The following is a 21,331-nucleotide window of genomic DNA, read 5'->3' as shown; positions in this document are numbered from 1 at the left end:
TTTCTTTGTGGTATTTCTTTCCTCTTTCTCAGTTTTTCAGTGAAAAAAAAAATGTTTCATTGGAGAGATGTATAAGAAAGTGTTATTATGACTAATTTTCTTTTTTTTCTGGTTCTACATCATGGAGAGCTATGATGTTTCTCATCGATGTTAAACTTTTTCCCTGAGGTTTTTGTACTGAGGCATTTATTCATTTGGAAAATGTTAGTGTAAAGTACAGGGACTTTGGAATCAAATCTGTTTCTCTCGTTATTAGCAGGGCAGGTTGGCTAGCCTTCCTGGTGCTCTTTCCTTCATCGATGAAGTGGGAAGAATAATTTCGATTGGGCAAAATCATTACGGGTTTAAAGAGTGTGTGTGTAGCCCCTGAAACAGCACCTGATGGGTTGTGGGCAGTCAGTGAGTGGAGCGGTGATGCTGATGCTCTAATGCTCGCAGCCAGAGCACTGGCAACAGTAGACACTACTGCATTGACTTTGTTACCACAGTAGTAATGCTACTGGTGTTACGCATACCTTTTTCTTTGCCCTTCACCATAACTCATTTGACTATTTTTATCCAGGAACAAAAGGGAGACACTGAGCTCTCCCTGCTTTTAAAGTGTAAACCGAGAGTCCTATGATTTTTAACATAGTTGAGGTGTTTTGTAAATGGAATACTTAAAATAAAGATTCCTTATGATTTGGGTCATGGAAATTCAATAATTCGTGGCTGCCTACAAGACACTGTGCTATAATATTCTTATTCAAATAGATTTAAAAGCTATTCCCTCTCTGACAGAGGTGAATCATTTGCAATGGCAATTATTATTGCTTCCAAAGAAATGACTGCATTGTTGCTGAAAATAATCAGGCTACATTTCTCAGTAAGTTGGTAAACAATGAAGGTCACCAGAAAATGTTAACAATGACGAGCTTTCAACACCCACATCATTTTAGTGTCTGGCATTTTCTTTCTGGTGACTTCACTGGCAATCTCTGTATCAGTGACATTTAACTTCTGTACCTAGTAGAGTAAGTTTTCCCAACCAGGTCTTACAACTCAAGCCCTGTACGTATTGATCACATAAAAGAAATCAGAACACCAGTTCCCTTATTCTCATTTTGAAGGTATAATAGTAAAAATGGTTTACATCATGGGTTATGGGCGAGGGTGAGCAATTACATTAGTGCACACTTGAGAATTGGGTCTTCTCTTTGATTGGGTCTTCTCAGATGGGAGGCATTTGTTCAGAATAGGAGACATTTAGCCTCTATCTAATCCTGGGAAATGGACGAGGATTTGAGTGGGAAGAAGACATAATGGGGAGCAGAAGCAGTTGCCCACCAGGCTTGGAAGGCTCCAGAAAGTTATGGGTGGAAGTGAGAACAAGGACTATAAATAAGCTAATTCTGAAAAGGGACAGGGAGTGCCTGCAAAGACTCCAGTGTGCAGTTACAAAGAGAATCACCAACTGATTTTAAGGCAGTGCACTTATGTTAGAAATTGGGCACAGTTTGGCTCTTTAGTGATAGAATAAGGCTGCTGGCAGGAGTGGGGGTGATAGTGCAGGAACTCATCCCTCCCTTACCATTTCCTACATCACCCCCTCCAGTGAGTTGGGGAAAGCTTTGGAGCACACTTTTATTATGGGAATAATTCAGGAACAAAATGAAACCAAAAGTGGCCCAAATTTCAGTTTAACAAAAAATGCAGTATTAAAGCCTTTTATGAAGAATTCTTTCTAAATCCTTTGAAATCTAATTCCTGGGGTTCAAATACTTCTTAGAGTTAATATATTAAGAATCTCTCTATTTTTCTAGTTTCAATATATTATTTAATATCAAAGTTCTAATAATATACTTTTAAATATTGGAAGGCAATCTTTCTATCTATCTATCATCTATCTATCTATCTATCTATCTATCTATCTATCTATCTATCATCATCATCATCATCATCTATCTATCATCTATTTGCTTTCACCATGAAGATTGCAATGTCCCTCATCTGTGCAGAATAAACTACAAAACAGTATCTAGAAGTGGTGATTCAGGGTAAACAGTGCTTTAAGAACAGGTTGTTGAACAAACTAGCTTCTCTCTTAACAGCTTTTCAAGGGCATGTGGTCCTAAGTATAAAGGTATGTGGCCAGTGAATTGTTGGAGATGAAAGCTGTGGATGGAGATCTGAAAATTTCATCCCTCTTGGACTATAGGAGCTCAACAGTGTCAGCTGGGATGGTTTTTCTGTGACAAATTTGAAATTTGAGCATGTGGGTACATGTCACTGATTTGAGCTCTTAATGAACATGTAAGATGGACATCTCACCAAAATTTTCCCTGTATTTGGAAGTAATTGGTAACATGATTCCATCCTAATTGACAGCATCAATCCCAAGACCATGTACACATAGTGACTGAATTGACTCCAGTCTCCAGTATTCTAGATGGTTCCTGTAGCTCAGGCTCATTTCTCACTTAAGTGTATTAAATTGAATGGACAAGTACAAAAAACCCATGTGGGCCTGATGTATCATAAACAGAGGCCTTCTTAAAGGATTCATTTTCTCAGTAAAGGAACAAGAAAAAAAGTTTCAATTCTGTTTCCTACCCCTAAATTACAGAATAGTGAATTGGAAATGGTCCTAGGCCTATAATCAGAAGCACTAGACCCGAGTCTCAGTTTTGGGAGGCAATACCAAGTGATTCTGCGGCCCACAGAAGATTGCTTAATCTGCTGGACCCTGGGTGCGTCCTGGGTGGTACCCGGCACGGTGCTGGCACTTTTACAAACATTATGTCATTTAGTGCTAACGCCACCAACTTCTTGCTTCCTTCTGCATAAACTAGACTTATGAAGAATAAGTTAAGATGTAAGATATATTTTTATAAGATAATAAAATAAGTGATGCTCTGTTTTGAGTGCTTTCTATATGCCAGGCACTTAACCTATATGATGTACATCAAGCACCTTCCAACTATCATCCTACTTAACCCTTAGAGTAACACTATGAAGTGGGTACTGATTGAGATGATAAACCTTAGGTCACAAAGCTAGGAGGTGATGGTCAATCCTGAGCTATACTTTGTCATCTTTTACCAGATCTATATTTAGCTTCTTGGAACTCTCTTGGAGGACATATTTTCTTTCTTGGAATGATGAAGTAAAGGCACAGTGAGTAATGAAGATATTAACATTTCTAATCATTCTTCAGGTTTGATACTTTTATAAATATTTCACAATTCTCTTTTTATGTGTACCACAGAAGCCTAATATAAACCTAGAATGTTCTAGAGATCATATTTGCATCTTATCAGGAGGCGACACCTTGCTTCTTCCCTCACTGCCTCAGCTGTTTACAGCCCTGCTCCCTAAGGCCCTGTGGGTCACTGTGACTGGCTCCAGAAATTTTTTTTTTCATTTTAACCCTATCATCAAAGGGACAAACTGATGAAATTCTTAGAGTCCACGTGTACACTTGCCGTGGTGCTGTACTCTCTTAAGTGAAGGCATGTTTCAGACTTTGGAAAAACCCTGTTCGCTCAGCTGCAATTCCATCAGATGTTCTGTTTTGATTTTCTTGCTGTTGCTGCTGTGCTGTTACTTTCCCTCCAAACACTGAGGTTAAGAGAGATAAACCTTCAAGAGTACGCTTCACTAAAGCATTTGGACTGTTCTGGCAGAAGAGAACCCACAAGTCCAAAAATGAATGGACCTCTCGAAACAGCACATAGCTTTGCCATGATCTCATTCTATCTCTTGTTCCACAAAAAGAACATATTCTCCAGAATATCTCTTATCAGAGATAGAGAGAAAAGACATAATCTGAGATGGCTAAAGTTTTAGGGTGACAGTAACATAGGATAAAGTTATTTAATAAGTGACTAAGGTACAAAAACTCAATAAAGTGATACACTTTATGTTCGTAGTCATAAAAAGTGTTTTTTCCTTTGTTGCACACACTGGCTGCTTATATAGCTTCCCAAACTTCAATTTCTGTTGTGACCCAAAGGATTTGTCTAACTTCTTTTCTCCCTTTCTTTAGCACTTCAAGGCCCAGCACAGACATTTCATATCAGAGAGCTTTCTACTGTGTTTCTTTCTACTGTGTTTCTTCTGCTGATGGAAGGGAGAGCAGGAGGCAGGATCTTCAATGGTACACAAAACGGTAGAGAAAGGTACAAAGGTACCTTCAAATGGTAGGAGGAAGGTGTGATGAAAGGAAACCAAAGAATAGCACATCTCCTCAGGCACTTAAAATTGAGTGGTGATGGGGGTCCTCTTGAGGTATGATCAGGGCTCCCCAAGAATGAGGGCAGAAGAAGCCAGTTACTGAGGAGAATGGGGGCCCAAGCTTCCAGGAACAGGACTGGAACTTAAGACTCACCATGAGTTCATTAGGCATGGAGAGTCCAAGCCAGGACAAGAGACCCTGAAGACCAGTAGATGTCACCAACACACATCTGAGGACCAACACACGGTCCGAGTGCAACTGGCCTCCCAAAATGAAGATATGCCAGTCATCTCCCATCCCTCACACTTGGGTACCAAATTAGGGGGTTGAGTAAGAGGGAGCAGCTGATAGGAATGGGGCCATTTTAATCTGAGAAAAGCTGGGTATTGCTTTAAAAGGAATGTTTCAATGATCTGATTTAAAGGCCAGGCTTCACATTTTCAGGCACAGTTGAGTTTAAATGCATAATGAGTGAAATTTTGCAGTTTCATCACACCTGTTGCTCCCAGATAGTGAGTCTGCAGATGGCATATCATCAGAGGAGGCTGAGTCCCTTTTGGGTCCATCCAAATCACACCATAGCACAGCCTTCTTTGCTATCTCTACCTAAGTGACCCAGACCCTGTGGCCTGTACAAAGCCTCCCTTGATAGTAAAACATCATATGTTAGATGAATCGGCATCTCAGAAATATGTTGGATAAACCAGAGGTCTAACCCAGAGACCTTTCTGAGTCGTCAGTAAATCCCGTTTGGTACACTAAATGTTTTCTGCAAATCCTCACATCCTCTCCTATGGCCTTATTTAGCTCCTTCCTTTGTTCCTCTGTCCCTTGGTCCCCACCAGTAATCATCTCAGACTTTATATGGAACATACCTGCTTTTCCAGTGTGGACTTCTTTTTGGAGGCTCTGAAATGAGAATGACTCACTGACATGAACATGTCTCAAACACTGGTGTTATGGCTCGGGCCACCTTCGGACTCCATGCCTTCAGTGGCTGTGCTGTCACTGTCTGACCCCAACACAAAGTTCAGCTCCTCTGAGCTCTGGAGTCAGGCCTTGTCAAACAACTGGAATTAGAGAGAAGTTCACTCTGCTCTTATTGGGCCCAGAATCGAGATCGGGATGAGATCCACAGATTTGGGCTCAGAACTAGTAAAGGTCTGAGCTGGTCAGCTGGGAAGGAAGGCCTGGGGCATGACCCCCTGTCTCATTCTATCCTGCTACTTACAGTCCCTGACATCACAATGTGGAGACAGCAATCAACAGTCGCTGTGCATGCCCTTAGTAGCTCTTAACAGACAGTCTGGGAAATACTGTTCCAGAAACACCGCTGCACTATGGAATTATTTTACACAGGTAACTTGTAGAACCAAAGTTTTTTTTTTTTTTTTAATGTCATAAAATTTCCATGACTTCAGCACCTGGGAAAGCCATAGAGGCCAACTGGGCATCCCATTAGACAGGTCTGAAGGAGAGCAGATGGAAATTCTGAGAGTCAAGTAAGAACAGATGGGAACTCTGCAGGTTAAACTTGAACTCGAATATTCCGAAGTTCACGTTGCTGAACATAAAACCCCATTAAGCATGTTCCAAGAAAGAGTTAAGCTGACAGGCTGCATGCTGCCCTCCCCCATTATGAATTCACAGTGCACTTAGCTGTCAACAATTCTGTGGCAGGGGGTAAAGAAGCACTTCCTTCCACACTGCCTGCTCATTGGCAAATGACAAAATTTTAAGCTGTACTTTCTCTTACCTGGGACTGAAGGAGGGTGGCTGTGCTATAAACAGGGAGAAAGGATTGGCCTCTTTTTCTTTTTTAGCCGGTTGTTTACCTCTCCCCTATAATTTTCCCCTTCTCCATTTAGACAGCGGTGCACCCAACGGAAGCCCTGCTGGCCAGGCAAGGCTGACCTGCACGCTGGCCTGTCAGAAGCCTCCTAGTGTTTTGAAACGATGTCAACTCATCCCACAAACGTCCCCTGTGTGAAAGAGGCCAAGCTGTCTGACACAGCCGTAGTTGGGGCAAGACGGAACTGGCATACGGTGTGCTGTTAACGGGCTGGATGGATCCACCACCTGCTGTTTCTTCTGATGGTAGAGAACTCTGCAAGACAGGACACAGCTCAGTTCTAAATTCATCCAAGTCCGGGCACCTGGGTGGCTCAGTCAGTTAAGTGTCTGCCTATGGCTCAGTCATGATCTCAGGGGCCTGGGTTCAAGTCCCCAGCTGGCTCCCCACTCAGTCAGCTTCTCCCTCTGCCCCACCCTCTCCCCTTGCTCATGCTTTCTCTCTCTCTCAAAAATAAATAAGTAAATAAATAAGTAAAATCTTTAACAAATAAATACACAAATAAATTCATCCCAGTCTTTTGTAAGGCACCTGAGTAACCCAAGGGAAGCTTTTCCTCTGGTGAAGGAGGCAGTTCCTTACCTTGGTGGTTTGCCTTTTGATGTCATACTAGGAGAGAGAATGTGTGGAGTGGTGGGAATCATAGCCTCTAACAGATGACGTTATGTTGTGTCTCCTCTGCGGGTGGTCCCAACACAACCTGTGTGGAATTCAACACTAGACTTCCCTAGGGGAAAGATGATATATATTTTTTTTGAGATTGAATAATCATATATATTGCTTTGTCATGTCCCTTTTACATTATGGCTTTAAAAAATATGCATGCCACTTGAATCTGTATTTGAGAATATTTACAAATATCCAAGGCCTTCTTCTTCCTTTTTTTTTAAACTCCATTTTTGCTGAGATATAATTCACATAACAGAAATTTCACCAATTTTAGGTATCCATAACACAACTGTATGCATAACCAATTTAAAAACATTTCTATCATTTGCACAACTCCCCCCTCAAACTCACTAGAAATTACTGTCTTTATCCTTTTGCCCCATATTCTGTGGAAATACAAGTCTACCTTTCCTCTGTATGGGTTTGCCTATTCTCATGATTTCATATAAATGAAATGATACATGCTCCTCTGTGATCATATATTTTCACTTAACATTATAGCTTCAAAGTTCATCTGTGTTGTAAGATATGTTAGTTCTTCATTCCAATTTATGGGCTAAATAATATTCCATTGTATGAAAATACCACATATTATTTATCCATTCGCCTTTTGGTGGACATTCGAGTTTCTACCTTTTGGATAATATTTCTGTGAAACTTTGTGTACACATTTTTCTAGGGACATACATTTTTGTTCTACTTCTGTGTATACCTAGGAATGGAATTACTGGCTTAGAAAGTAACTTTATAACTAACATTTCTTGGAACTGGTAAAATGTTTTTCAAATTGGCACCATTTTACATTCCCACTAGCAATGTTTATCAGTCCCAATCTCTTCACATCATGGTCAGTTTCATCTGTGTTTTTTTTTTTTTTTTTAATTATATTGGCCCTCGTGAGTGTAGAGTGATATCTCATATTTCCTTGAAACTAATGATTTTGAGCACAAAAGGTGATAATTATTTAGAGTCAGATAATAAAAAAAGTAAAAATTCATTCAGTTGCTTGAGGTTCTAAATATGGTTTTAAGAATGTGTGGGGTGTTACGCATATAGATACTTCCCAAGGAGTGACATTAAACATTTTAATGGCATGATGGCATAACCAACTATGATAGAGTCTAGTATGATGACACCAGCAGGTATCAGTGGGGCATCTGTGTTGCTGCTAAATCAGTCCACAGAGTTGTACTACTGCCTGAGTACTCGATTTAAAGGTGCAGTATTTTAGATAGTCTCTTTAGAGTCAGGATTGATCAAGGAGTCACTATTGATAAAATTAGTCACTGTTAGTAAAATAAAATAATAGAATAATGTCCAACCCTGAGTGCTTAGTAAATAGCAGCTGATACTCTGATACTATTCTGCATCCTTTAGACTTGAACATAGTAACTAAATGTTTCACTTTCCAATTAATTTTTCTATTTCTATGTTGATAAAACCTCCGTGTTTGAGATGTACCGAGCTTATTTTGAGCATTGAATGTATAATAACCAAGTATAAGTGTCAAGTTGAGGGTTGCTGGTAAAATACAGGATATGTACTTATTTTGACTTTTGGATAGATAACAGAAAGTTGTCTAATATATGTCACAAAGATTGCACAAGATATTACTAAAAACCTATCTGTTGTTTATCTGAAATTCAAATCCAATTGGATTTTTATTTGCTGAATATGGAAATTCCAGCCAGATTAGAAGAAGCAATGGTTAGTTTTGGAGTCATTGACATATTTTAGGAAGGCATGCCACTCAACATATAGAACGTTGTAGCATGGAAACCTGGGGTCAAGCAGTGAAGGGGTGTGCATCAGTATCGACCTGCAAGCTGAACCATGGTATTTTATATTCCACTATACTCTAGGGAGTCTGCATTATTTTCCTTTAAGTGATTTTATCTTATTTGTAGCTAAACAGTTTAGAACCAGGCAGGAGTTGTGGAGGCCATAAATGACTGGCTTCCGCAAGGTTTGAATGAAATACTCAAACCTCACAGTCTCATTGATGAGAGTAGTTCATGTTGCAGAGTTGGGGTTAAAATTCAGGCTATTTTTATTTCAGAATCCTTGCTCCAGATATCCAGGGATAGACATCTTAGAAACCTGAGACAAAATGACCACATAAGAGGTAGAAAATGAGTCTAGTTCACACCATGCTCTTTGAAAAATGGAGGATTTACAGCTTTTGTGATGGATATGATTATGTGGCTTTATAATTATCATTTTTAATTTTTCATATCTCTTTTATAATTTCAAGTAACAACTGGTTGGCCCAGGAAATACTGCAAGATGGAAAAGGTCCAAGACATGTTTACTAAAAATTTTTGTTAGAAGATATTTGCAACAATATTTGCCCCAAGGGCATGATTATTCAATTAGGCATTTCTCTTGATGTGTTCGGTACAAATGTCATTACTACTCACAGAAGATTTAACACATCAGTAAAAATAGCAAATAATTGGGTCTCTGAAAGAAAAATATTCTTTAATGTGCTTGCTTGGGTAGCTCTGTAGTCTGGCAGGGCGATAGTGGTTAAATATTTTATGGCCAGTGGACAATAGAGCATTTGAACATAGGCAGGCCCTCTTGAAGGCCTATGGAATAGGAATCTGGAATACCACCATCATTAGGGTCCTACAAAAGATCCTACTGACAGGTTGAGGGAAAAACCTAGAATAAAGAACATTTTATTAAAATTGAAAGAAAGATGGGGATCCCTGGGTGGCTCAGTGGTTTAGCACTTGCCTTTGGCCCAGGGCGTGATCCTGGAGTCCTGGAATCGAGTCCCGCATGGGGCTCCCGGCATGCCTGCTTCTCTCTATGCCTATATCTCTGCCTCTCTCTCTCCCTATGTCTATCATGAATGAATGAATGAATGAATGAATAAATAAATAAATAAATAAATAAATAAATAAATAAATAAATCTTTAAAAAAATAAAATTGAGAGAAGGAGGCTGACTTAGAACAAATAATGATTTTTAGCTTCAAGCTTTTAATATTCAGTATCATATCACAAATGTAATTGGTGTTCCCATGTTACAGTTTCTGGGAAAAGAATCACCAATCTGTAAAGTTTCAAAACATAACACACAAACTTCTACATCTAGAAGTCTAGCATATCGCCTTTCTCCATATGTCTAGAAACTCTTGATTTGATGGGGTTAGATATCTGAGGCCAAAGGACTTCACATTTTCTTTTGCTGCTCTTCTGTGCGTAGTGGGTTTTCAACAGTCATGTCTGGGAAAATGTGACCAACTGGGGATTCTGTTTCATTCACAGAAGCCAGCACTGGTTCCAGTAACTGCCCAAGCCAGAGTGGTTCTTCAAGGTAAAGGAAAGAAAAGAAAGAAACCCCTCAGTACTTGCTTTGGACCCCAGTGACCAGTTTTGCTATTCAAAGACTTGATCAGGAATTCTTTCATATATTTATTCCATGGGAATTAATCAAGCATCTACTATGCACAATGCCTGTGAGAGGCACTGTTAAATGATGAACAAAGCAGGCATTCAACCAGCCTCTCAGGAGTCTGTTATTTGTCAGGAAAGACTGATAATTATTGGTAAACAACAATGAAGAAGATAATTCAAGTTTTTAAAAAGTAGAACAGTAAAGAAAAACAAAAGTGTTCTACATTTGAGAGAATGAAAGGGAAATCTATTAAAATATGGTATTTAGTGAAGGCTTTCTAATGGGATTTCCATGATTTAAAATATTTCTGAAGGGTTTTGGATCCATCTCAACATTTGATATGTTCCCAGAATTTTCCCTTTGAAGCAGAACCTAACACTTTACTCAATGAAAAGTAAGTAAAATTTGGATATTTGATGAGGTCAAAATGTCATACAAACAGAAACCGTCAGTTTCAGATACACAGCAAAGCACCCCTTCATTTATAAAATTGCTGCTGGTGGTGACCATTATTAACATCTCACAAAGCATTTTTCACTTTCAACGCACTTTGAGCACCTCAGTGAGGTATCTTTTTAATTAATAGGAAGGAGAGGAATGATTCTAGGTCAAAGATGTTCAAGGTTAACATCATTTCTATGGTAGAGCTAGCTTGATAAACTATGCTCTCTCTTTCTCTCTCTATTTCTCTCTCTTTCAACTCTCCTTTATCCCTGATTCTGGCAGGCACTCCCCCACTCAGCTTAATTACCTTTGTTCCGCTGCAGAAATATTTTGCGTTTTTATTGATTACAGAACCCTAAACTTTGGAAAACTAAGCGTGCTCAATTGCTGGAAAACTATGGGTCTTCCCAGATGGGAGAAATGAAGAAGCTTCATTCTTCAAGTCAACTCCTTAGCTCAACTCCTCAGGATGGGTCTTAGGAAAGATGACACATTTCTTTCTAAACTCTGGAGAGCCCTTGAGGAACCTTCTGCAAAGTGATGAGTATTTGTGAGTTCCTTCAGTTTTTTTGTTTTTTGCTTTTTAAAAATCTTATTTATTTATTTGAGAGAACAAGAGAAAGAGAGAGCAGAGGGAGGGGCAGACAGAGAGAAGCTTAAGTAGACTCCCCGCTGAGCACAGAGCACAACATGGGGCTTAATCTCATGATCCAGAGATCATAACCTGAGCTGAAACCAACGGTTGGATGCTCAACCAACTGAGCCACCCAGGCATAGGGAATCCCTTCAGTTTTTGAGAGTGAGCACTTCATGTGAGTAATAGTTTTTCCAGTGCATTAAAGGCTTTTAAAATTTTCTTCTTCCTCTGTAGGCCAAATCAAAGAGCATTTTCCATATCTCAGGCTCTTGTTACCTCTGCTCATTAGGAAAAGCTATGTTTTCTTTGAATTCTGGTGATGATCCACATATCTAAACAATTTTGACAGTTTTCAGCTGCTGCAGCTTCTACAAGCCAAGAAAACTGAAACTCTTATAGGGCACCCTCCCACCTCTGCCAAACACACACACACACACACACACACACACACACACACACACACATACACAAATAAGCTGATATACTGAAAATCCCAAGGTTTTTCCCAGGCAAGGAGAGATCTCAGGTCATGGGCTGATTTTAAAATGTGAATGACTATAATTTGTAGTATATTGCATACAATGGGCAAAAGGTTTTATTTTTAAATCTTAAAATATCTTTTTTTCCCAACAAATTCAAAATAATTTCATTATTTCTCATATCACTGTAAGGTTAGTAGAACAAATACTATCATTTTTATTTCACAGTTGGGGAAACTTGCCCAGATAATGGTGGCTTCCTCTTGTCCTGTGGTTGACTACTGTGCCAAGACCTCTATTTGTAATCTAGTGGTGGTTTCCAGGAGAATTTGCTGCTTCTCTTAGAGTTAAGTTATACTTTTTTGGGGGAGACTCTCAAGTTCCCAAATTCTACATAATTTTAGAAAATTAGAACAAATATCTTACCAGGTCATTTATTGTTTTATAAAATAATTACATGATAATGACCTATTGAATTCTAAGCTTCTTGCTTTTGATTCTGCCGTAAAATCTAGCTGTTTCAAAGTTGGAGCATGCTCAATCTAAGGCTTCAGAGATAGCAATTCTTCAGAGTTTTATCATTGAGATCATTCTCCCATCGATAGGAAGTATTTGTAAGGGGAAAGACTTACTAGTGACTTGTGGATGTCTATAGCAGAAAATTTTTATGCTCTCTGCCCTATGAGATTTTACCTCAGTGTATAATTGATTCAGTGGATCAATGATCATGCTGATGAACAGCTGGTTTTTTCTTTCTCCCTCTGAATTAGTGATTCATGATTTACTTTGGTCTTGTGAAGACACATTCTCTGGTTGTGATGACATACACAAACTATTTGACTGAATTCAGTAAAAATAAAGGAAAATAACTCCTAAAGATGAACAGGACAGTTGAATTCCATCAAGTGCTTATTTTTATTTACATGATCACAGAGGGCTAGTTTGATTGTTTGGCTCTTTCAGATAGGCATCTCAATATCATAAAGAATGGTGATTTAATTATGAAAGTGGACCCTTGTGTTCCCATCTCCTTTTCCCTACAAAATGTGTTTGTCATGAAAGGAACTTAATTTTTAGCATGATTGAATTACCAAATGCTTAAAAGAAACATTTTCATCAGGATTTATCTCTCACAAAAAACATTCTGTTTCCTTAACACTGCAGTGGGTATTTCATTAGGTATCATAAACAGTTTACTTTACAATTTGAAAAGAAAAAAACGGTAACTTGCCCTTGCTCTGGAAGGGTTTTGTAGTTGTGGCTTTCTAGTGGCTATGGGCTGCTGAAGTCAAAGGTCATCGACTTTTCAGATGCTGAGAGTGAAGCTTTTGATTTCTGCTTCCTGGTTTGTGGATGAGATAAGGAAGGATGGAAGGAAGGGGTAGGTGGTGACTTGGAGCTGACAAAACTCTGCCTGAGGATATCTTGACTTCAAATTTTGCCAAAGATTTTTGTAATGCACATTTTGATTTTAAAAGCAAGGGCATTGTTTACTCATGGGGCGTATGAAGAAACAACTGGTGTGACAGGTATTTGGAAAATATTTGAAAAGCATGAGTGCATTGAGTATCTGGAAATTAAGGAGAGGAGACCCAGGAAGACTGCTTCTTTTACTATGTCTGCCTAAGAAATTATTCCACAAGTAAGTGGCTTAAAACAATCACAACATTTATTTTGCTCATGGATCTACAGTTTGGACAGGGCAGAGTAGCAATGGTCATCTCTGTTCCACCTGGTATCAATGTGGGTAGTTCAAAGAATGGACTGAAATCCTCTGAAGACACATTCACTCTCACAAGAAGTTGGAGAGTTGTCACAAATGGGGGGGGGCAGTTAAAAGATATGGTAGATGATCTAGAAGTGAAACATCCAGCTGTGGGTTCCAGAAGAGAACAAACAGAATGAACTGGAAAATTTCTAGAAGCTGAAGAAGGTCATGGTTCTTGAGATGCAAGGGGACTTGAAACCAACAAGATCAACAAAGCAAGATGCACAGCTAGACAGTCTAGTGAAATTACAAAGAAGTAATTTTAAGATTTTTCCACCAAGAAAAGTTAGATAACTGAAAACTAAAGAGAATCAGATGAACATCAGACTTCTCATCACTGATACCAGAGAATAGTGATGCTAACAATGAAGCAATATCTTCAAAGTAATTTGGTAAAACAATTCAAAATACAGAATTATCACATATCTATCACATACCTACTTTGTCATCTGAGTGTGAAGGCTAAATAAAAACAATTTTAGGTAATAAAAAGCCTTACAAAACTTACCAACTACAGATATTTTATAAAATAATTATTTCAGGAGATTTGCAAATGTGATATGAAAAATATGATGTAGGCTGTAAAAAAAAAAAAGGTGGCACACCAAGAAATCAGTCTAAGTTCCAGTTGAACTTAAATATTTGTTGGTAAATTGAGGGTAAAATTGATCAGTTCAACAACATTTAACAAGACAAGGAGGAGCACCTGGGTGGGTCAATGGTTGAGCATCTGCCTTTGGCTCATTTTGTGATTCTGGGGTCATGGGATGGAGTCCTGCATTGGACTCGCTGTGGCGAGCCTGCTTCTCCTTCTATGTCTCTGCCATTCTCTCTGTGTTTTTCACGAATAAATTAAAAGAAAATCTTTAAAAAATAATTAAAAAAATAAAAAGTCAAGGAAAAAAATAACAAGGAAACATGGTAGATAGAAAATAATATCCTTAACCTCCCAAGACTGTGGCAGAAAGGTGCTAGCATATAGTTAATCATCTAAATTTGAGCAAGTCCATTAAAAAGAACAAGGCATCCTGTATCATATATCTTTTATGACTTGTTTTACTTCATTTGATATTACGTTTTCAGCTTATGTCTTTGTTGATTGATAATAATAAAAATTGGGTTACTGAAATTAATTGCTCTAAGGAATACATTGTATGAGAAAATAACATTTTATCCATTCATTGCCCTCACTTAGAGGCAGTTATGCTTTAAAGTTTTTTTCACTGTTACAAGCAATAATTCAATAAATGCTTTTACAGATTTTTTTTGTGTTCACAAGGAGAGTTATTCTGGATAAAATCAGCCAATAGAATTAAGTCTCCAAAATGAGCATCTCTAATTTTCTGAGGCATGATCTGTTCCCCAAAGTGGTAAATAATTATTTAATTCATGTAAATGGGTATATTCAAATAAAAAATGTACAGAAGCATGCATAGGGATGATACATACACACTTCAGAACAGTTTGTATCTGTAAGGAGGGAAGGAAAAGGTAGAGGGGGGATCTTTGTGCTGAATCTGTAATATTTTTCTTTAAAGAGATCTAATACCAACATGATAAATTGTGTTAAAAAGCATTAACTTTTATAAGTGTTAACTGTTAAAAGTGGATGGAGGGCAGAGCATGTTTTATGCCATTTTCTCATCTTATTTGAAACAAAGGACCTGTATTATAAATTAAAATTGCCTATGTATTGGCCTGTATAAAAAAGGGTATGAGAGAAAAGTCTCAAGTCTAGCTGACTGTTGAGGATAAGTAACACCTTCTTAGGAGGTTAGCAGGGAAAGAGGAGCGTCCAGATTAAGAGGCTGTGTGAACCAGGGCAAGAAGGTGGGAAAGAGCAGGACATCTGCAGCTGTTGGTAAGAGATTGGTGGAAATTTAGATGCAAGGACTGGGTTTGGGACAGATGATTAGAGGTTCTGAAATTCTGGATTGAGATGCTAAATCTCTTGGATTTTATCTCATGGGCAGTGGGGAGCCACAGAAGTCTCAAAACAAAATAATCTGGGTTCTAGAAAGAGCAAAAGAAGCCATCTGAAGGATGAATGGAGCTGGAAAACATTTTAGGTAGGCAGGCACTTTAGAATGTGCAATGATGCAGGTTAGGGAGGATGAAGGACCTGAAGGAGCTGTGGTGGGTAGGACCGGACCTGGTGATGAGCTGAATATGAGGCATGGACACCACTAGAAATTCATGGAACAGTCCTCCTAGTTTTGATAATGGAGAAGGGTGGTGCTATTAATTAAGACAAGAAATACAGAGAAATGATGAAACTTTGGAGAAAAGAGAGTTTCACTTCTCTGACTTTTTATTTTTTAAATTTTTTTGAAAAATTTTGAAAAGTTCTTGAAAACTTTTGAGACTTCTTGAAATCTGAAATTTACACATGTGTCATTCAGGGATATCAGTCAGCAGTGGGAAAGACTTACGGTCATCGAATGCTCATGGCATGTGTTTCACATGCATTATTTTATTTATCTTGTGACAACTCATAGCACACGGGGTGTAACAGGTGCTTGGGTTAAGTGACATGTAAGGTTTGGGGCTCAAGAGCAGCTTTGTCTAACTCCCAAGGAAAGGGAACAGAACTAGCTAGTATGTGCTGGGTGCCCTCTAGGGTGTGATTGATATTAAGCATGACCCACTTACTTAATTCCCTAAGTAGCTTAGATTCTACTGCCATCCCCATTTTACAGATGAAAAGATTCTGACCTTCCATATATTATGTAAACTGTGGTCACTTAAGGTAGCTGAAGATGGTGTTCTGGCTAAAGTCACAGGCTCTGGGATCCTACTGCCTGGTTAAGCTGCAAACCTCTTGGTGTTCTTTGGGTCTTATGCCCCTCCTCTCAGCCTCAGTTGCTAACTGCACCTTCTCAGCAGTAATGGGGTCATACACATGCATAGCACACAGAAGAATGTTTAACATGGAGTGAGGTGCTCAATAAAAGTGCACTATCGCTAATTATTAAACACATTAGATGTTATCATCCTCTTATAGTGGCAACGCTATACCCATGTACCTCCAGCCAGGGAGTGGTGGAGCTCATACTGAAATGCAAATTCTCCAAACCCCCAATCCCGTAATTTTCTCTTATGTGTCTCTGCCTGCCTTTCTTTAAGACTTCCAGAAGTATCTGATGCATGTTGGAGAGTTTTCTCTCAAAGATGCATGGAACAAAACTGCGTTGGTGTTGGAGAGAGGAGGGATCTTCATTTATCTGGAAAACCCACCTATCAGCCACCTTACTCACCCATTCTGTGTACAATGAAAACATTACTGCTCTTGGATTGATTTAAACCACATGATTGCCCTCTGTTATTCTGCCCAGGATCTGCCATCGGCTGTAGAGAGTCATGTTTCTAAGTGGCCTCCCTCGGGCACCAAACGTTGGATCCGTGTCTCGAAAGCTGTGAAGTTGGACAGCCGTGAGAGAACACTCTCCTTTCTCTGGAGGAGAGAATGTCATTTTCAACACATTGCTGTACAATTTGTGAAAGAATAAAAAAGGCTTATGATTTTCCTGTGACATCGGATGGCAGCTGGAAGTTACCCTGGAAGAGCAGTAATGTGCCCTGACACTGCTTTGAGGATAATCTCCCCAAGAGGTATCAGACCACACATGTGAGGTTATTACACTCCAGTTAAATTCCTTCCTCCTTCCTTCTGTTTAAAAGCTCCGCTGTTTCTCTTTCATCCTCCAGAGGCTATCTTCCCTTTGTGATGTGGACTGTGGCCACTGCCCACTCCCGTTGCTCATGATAAGCCCGTTTCTCTTTCAGATTGCACCTCTCAGCTCCATATTGTGACAGTTGGCTTTACTTTCAGTTCAGAGGCAGCAAAACTCAACACTTGCCCAAGAGAAAATGCTAAGCATTATACGAGGCATCATACATTTACCTCTCTCACATAAAAGGCCAAGAAGAGCTGCCTTCCTCTCCCTAAATAACTGGAGAACGACAAAGAAAGCATTTACTCTTCTTTCTCTCTCTCATGTTTGCAACTCAAGGCTTAGATTTTGGTAGAGATTTATGCAGGTAAAATTCTTTTCCCTTGGACTCAATGGTGAAGAAATTACCTACTGAAAGCCTGTGCAAACATGACTATTTTCAGAATGTTCTATAGTAAAGAAAAGCGGCTTCATAATTTTAAAAGGGGGGGGGGTGATTCAGAGAACACAATCTTTCTGTGAAGTACACCCCCCTCCCCCAAACTGATTTCATTTAAGAATTGAATAGTTAAATTTACTGCTTTTCTGAATCCTGGCATCACCGTGATGTTACTTCTGGACCCACTGTCTGTGCCAACATTTCTCTGTGGTTTTTAGCCTTTTTTATCCACTCTTTTATGTTCCTAGGGGACCTCTCGAGCTGTCATGTATGGTTGACCTTGAACCAGTGCCCACGATGCTAATTTGTAACGACTAAGCTTTGCAGCACAGTTGGCTGATCCAAGGATTCTATGACATCCATATTTGCAGCCAGTGATTTTCAAGTACTTTGAGTTTCAGACTTATAACAATATAGTAAGTATCTTAAAAAATAATACAGATTATTGTGGCAATACTTTGACTATTTCCTGTTAACTATGTCTGACTATTTTAGGTTCTGTATTCAACATATTCATTCAACAAATAATTGAGCACAAATTGGCTCCAGAAGTGTGTTGGAGGCAGGATAGTGGGGATTGTTTTTCTTCCCACATGGAGCTTACAGTCTAATGGTGACCAAATAGCTCCTCGCATGAAGCATGGTCACAAGTGCTATGAAGGAGACACAAAAGGTGCTACAAGGGCATGTTGCTGGGGTGGATAGAATCTAAGAGGACATGTCTAGAGAGATCATCCTGAAGAAATGACACCAAGCTGAGATCTGAAGGGAACCTGAGAGTTCTTGGGTGGGGGAGGACATTTCAGGTTCAGGGAAGAACAGGAGAAAGGACTGGGGGTGAAGGAAAGTATGGCCAACTTGGGACCTAGAGGACAGGCTGGTGGGTGGAGGGCTGAGGAAAGAAAGGAGCAGCCACAGTAAACCAGATTGTTTAGAACCCTGATGACCTCTGGAAGGATTTTAAACTTCATCCTGAAGGCAAAAAGAAGCCTTCCCCTGGTCTCCTGAGACCTTCATGTTGGGGCCTCAGGTGCTCAATAAAAGAATACCAGACAACGGGATCCCTGGGTGGCGCAGCGGTTTGGCGCCTGCCTTTGGCCCAGGGCGCGATCCTGGAGACCCGGGATCGAATCCCACATCGGGCTCCCGGTGCATGGAGCCTGCTTCTCCCTCTGCCTGTGTCTCTGTGCCTCTCTCTCTCTGTGACTATCATAAATAAATAAAAAAAATTAAAAAAAAAAAAAAAAAAAAGAATACCAGACAACATGTCCTTCCTGGAAAACATCCTGCCAGTGGCAGAGCTGTAATGCAGGGCAAGTGTGTCCTTCTGGAAGTTTGCCCAGCAGAGGAAGGGTGGAGCTGAAGGGAGCTTTGGTGTCCTGAAGCCTTCAATCATTCCACGCACTCAGACTTCTCATCCACCTCTTCAAAAGCGCAGTTCTGGTCCTTTCAGTATGGGTATGTAAATGAGCAGGCTTATGCCACAGGGTCGTTCCCTGGGCTCATGGCTGCCTGTGTCTTGTTCCTCCTCTTGGTCACAGCCCTCCTGGGGTCCTGGTCTAGGAGTCTCCCAGGGGATCATTCTTGTTCTGGCTGGAAATGTATTAGTAACAGCAGACATTTGTCTTCTCCCCCTTCCTTCATTTCCCTTAACTTTTCCATCCTGTCTTTCATCTCTTTTTAGGTCATTATCCCCAAAACTCTTACAAGCTTTTTAGTTGAACAACCTTTTGTTGAGTATGTTTGACTGTGTATAAATGTGGGGGCCCCCAAAATATTATGAACCTAAGTCTAAGAGGTAGAAGTATATAATTTCCAGGAGAGAATGAAGGAGAAAATGGTTGTGATGGTGGGTTATACAAAGATTTCTTGAAGAAGTTCAAAAAGCCAAAAACAAAAGAAAAAATATCTATAAATTGAACTTCATAAAAATTAAAAGACAAAACAAAAGCTTTTGCTCTTCAAAAACCCTATTAAGAACATAACAAATGAGGCTAGAGACTGGGAGAAAATATCATAAAGCTTTTCTGACAAAGGACTTGTTTTGAAAAACATAAAAATAAAAAGAATATGAAGAATCTAGGGGGGAAATGAACAAAAGGTTGGAGCAAATTCTTTGCCAAAGAAGTGATGCTTTATATCATTAGCCATTAAGGGAATATACATGAAAATCACAATGAGATACCAACTTATACGAACTAGAATGGCTAAAAAGGAAAGACATTGACCATATCGATGGCTGGGGATGTGGAGCAACCAGAACTCTCATAAACAGCTGGTAGGAGTGTAAAACTGTATGTCCAATTTTGGAAAATGATTTGACAGTTCTGTGAAAAGTTAAACATATACCCACCATATGACCCAGTTATGCACTCCAGGGAGTTCTCCAAGAGAAATGAAAGGAAATGTCCACACTAAGATTTGTATGGGAGTGTTCACAGCAGCCTTATTTGTAGCAGCTAAATCTGCAGACAGCTACCATGTAGCCATCCAAGTCAACTGACATGTGCCACCATAAGGATTACATCCTAAAATGCCAGACCGAAAAGAAATGTGCATCATGTATGATTCCATATATAAAACTCTAGAAAATGCAAACAAATATGGATCTAGAGAATAGAAAGGAGATCAGTAATTTCCTGGGGACAGGAGTGGGGGTGGATAACAGAGGGCATGAGGGAACTTGTAAAGGCATAAGGGATGTTATCTTGAGTGTGATGACGATGTTATACATGCAAAATTCATCTAGTCAGACACTTAAATATGTGCAACTTCTCATACATTAATTCTACCTAAATGAAGAATGCTAGAAAGTATGGAAGCTCTCCTTGACTTCAAGAGTTTTCTGTTCTAGGGCACCTGGGTGGCTCAGTCAGTTAAGTGGCTGACTCTTGGTTTTAGCTCAGGTTGTGATCTCAGGCTCCTGAGATCCAGCCCCACCTCTTAGGCTCTGTGCTCAGCATAGTCTGCTTGTACCTTTTCGTCTTCCTCTGCTCCTCCCCCCTCTCAGGCTCTCCTGCGCTTTCTCTCTCTCTCTCTCTCTCTCAAATAAATAAATAAACACATAAATAAACTAAAAAGAAAAAAGTTTTCTGTTCTGATGGATCTGATTATTTTTGTTGACCTGATCTAGGAAGTAAGGTCTTTAGAATTATTTTAGCCTCTTGTGGGATCTCTAGGATGTCCTGAGATGACTATACTGTTTCTGGGACCATTCAGCGATACAAAATAATCAATAGACACCCATGAGTTCATGCTTTGGCCTTTAGGAATGAGCAAGGCCTCAGTGGGCCTATAGGGAGAAGTGAGTTGAAAGGTATCTCACCAAAAATAACAATGAAACTCAGTTAAGTCGAATCATGTCAAATATTATGCTAGGTTTTCTGCATGCATTTCATTTTCACAATGACCTTGTGGTTTTGATCCTTGTTTTGTAGCAAGAAAATGGAATCAGGGAAGATAAACCACTTGCTCTTCAAACCTCATTCAGACACGTGAGGTTTGCCTCTTTGAGGCTTGTGGTAAGTACTCGACTTCACAAGCTATTTTTCCTATGACGATGAAATTCATCTGTTACAGATCTTTGTGCAGTGTTAGCATTGCAGATGCTGAAGATGATGGCCAGCTCATCAGCGTATCTTGAACAAAAGACATTAAATGATTTCATCAGCCAAGAGAAGAAACCACTCCAGGGTGATGAGCTCATGGCCATTGACTTCCAATTTATTTTTAAAATTGATATATA

At 39.5% G+C, this 21,331-nt stretch overlaps 2 long non-coding RNA genes across 6 annotated transcripts in view; one reads left to right on the top strand and one right to left on the bottom strand.

Annotated features, from left to right (window-relative positions):
* Positions 1-5,441, bottom strand: part of LOC111092322 — a 16,555-nt gene extending 11,114 nt beyond the window's left edge. Inside the window, exon 1 of the long non-coding RNA XR_005378472.1 lies at positions 5,092-5,441. This is a non-coding gene — a long non-coding RNA (uncharacterized LOC111092322). The remainder of the gene's footprint in view (positions 1-5,091) is intronic.
* LOC102155807 lies at positions 3,030-21,331 on the top strand. 5 transcript variants are annotated; one of them, XR_005378476.1, is made up of 9 exons: positions 3,030-3,156; positions 4,028-5,575; positions 6,085-7,954; positions 10,016-10,064; positions 10,459-10,539; positions 10,941-11,139; positions 16,809-17,085; positions 17,835-18,002; positions 21,024-21,331. It is a non-coding gene; the product is annotated as an uncharacterized LOC102155807 (long non-coding RNA). The 5 variants fall into 5 exon arrangements; XR_005378475.1 differs by lacking the exon at positions 10,459-10,539 and having other exon boundaries at positions 3,033-3,156; positions 4,028-4,138; positions 5,450-5,575; XR_005378474.1 differs by lacking the exon at positions 10,459-10,539 and having other exon boundaries at positions 3,033-3,156; positions 4,028-4,160; positions 5,450-5,575.

Source organism: Canis lupus, chromosome 25 (genome assembly GCF_011100685.1).
Source record: "Canis lupus familiaris isolate Mischka breed German Shepherd chromosome 25, alternate assembly UU_Cfam_GSD_1.0, whole genome shotgun sequence".
In the NCBI taxonomy this organism is placed as follows: Eukaryota; Metazoa; Chordata; class Mammalia; order Carnivora; family Canidae; genus Canis; species Canis lupus.
Note: the sequence above shows the minus strand (reverse complement) of the source record. Positions and strands in the feature narration are given on the sequence as shown.